The sequence below is a fragment of the Brassica oleracea genome, chromosome C5, assembly GCF_000695525.1.
Source record: "Brassica oleracea var. oleracea cultivar TO1000 chromosome C5, BOL, whole genome shotgun sequence".
Lineage (NCBI taxonomy): Eukaryota > Viridiplantae > Streptophyta > Magnoliopsida > Brassicales > Brassicaceae > Brassica > Brassica oleracea.
In genome coordinates, this window is record NC_027752.1 from 755037 (window position 1) to 756789 (window position 1753).

Sequence of the window (1753 nt, forward strand, 5' to 3'; positions counted from 1 at the left end):
TTTAATTGTACATGGGCATCTTTTTAATTTTTTGTCAATTAATTTAGTAAAATTTTATAATACTCTATAAATTGGTGGACTAACCACTATAAAATCGCTATTTTATAGACAAACGGAGACAACAATTGTTTCAAACCTCTTTGACCTTCATTATATGTTAGTTAAGGATTCAACTATGCGTTAAAAAAATATTTCTTATAATTTTGAAATTTTCTCAAAATCTATGTGTTAACCGCTACGAAAATATTGAATTTTTCGGTAAATGCTCTATATACTGAAGCCTATAATCTTTAGTGTTATTTTAAAATTTCTAAACACATTCTATATTTGTATTAATTTATATTAAACTCTCTTTCATTGTACATGTGCGTCGTTTTAATTTTTTTATCAATTAATTTAGTAAATCTTTATAATACTCCCTAAATTGGTGGAATAACCACTATAAAATCGCTATTTTGTAGAGAAACGGAGACCACAAAGATTCCAAACATCTTTGACCTCCTTCATATGTTAGTGAAGGATTCAGCTAGGCATTAAAACCATATTTTCATATTTTTCAATTTTTCTCAAAATCTACGTGTTAACCCCTACAAAAATATTTTGTGTTTCGGTAAATGCTCTATATAGTGAAGCCTTATTGTCTTTAGTGTTATATAAATTTTTTAAACACATTCTACATTTGTATTAATGTATATTAAACTATCTTTCATGGTACATGAGAATCGTTTTAATTTTTTGTCAATTAATTTAGTAAAACTTCATAATACTCCCTAAATTGGTGGACTAACCACTACAAAATCGTTATTTTCTATTAAAACGGATACAACAAAGATTCCAAACCTCTTTGACCTTCATCATATGTTAGTGAATGATGCAACTATGCATTAAAACTGTATTTTCGTATTTTAATTTTTCTCAAAAATTTATGTGTTAACCCCTACGAAAATATTTAGTTTTTCCGTAAACGCTCTATATACTGAAGCTTATACTTTTTAGTGTTGTTTTAAAATTTTAACCATATTCTACATTTGTATTAATGTATTGTATATTAAAATATATTTCATGGTACATGAGAATCGTTTTAATTTTTTGTCAATTAATTTAGTAAAACTTTATAATACTCCCTAAATAGGTGGACCAACCACTATAAAATCGCTATTTTCTATAGAAACGGAGACAACAATGGTTCTAAACCTCTTTGACATTTATCATATATTAGTGAATGATGCAACTATCCATTAAAACATTATTTTCATATATTTGAATTTTTCTCAAAATCTATGTGTTAACCCCTATGAAAATATTTAGTTGTTCAGTAAATGCTCTATATACTGAAGTCTATGATCTTTAGTGTTGTTTTAAAATTTCTAAACACATTCTACATTTGTATTAATGTATATTAAAGTCTCTTTAATTGTACATGGGCATCTTTCTAATTTTTTTTGTCAATTAATTTAGTAAAATTTCATAATACTCCCTAAATTGGTGGACTAACCACTATAATATCGCTATTTTGTAGAGAAAGGGAGACAACAAAGGTTCTAAACATCTTTGACCTCCTTCATATGTCAGTGAAAGATGCAATTATGCATTAAAACCGTTCATATTTTTCAATTTTTCTCAAAATCTATGTGTTAACCCCTACGAAAATATTTAGTTGTTCAGTAAATGCTCTATATACTGAAGTCTATGATCTTTAGTGTTGTTTTAAAATTTCTAAACACATTCTACATTTGTATTAATGTATATTAAA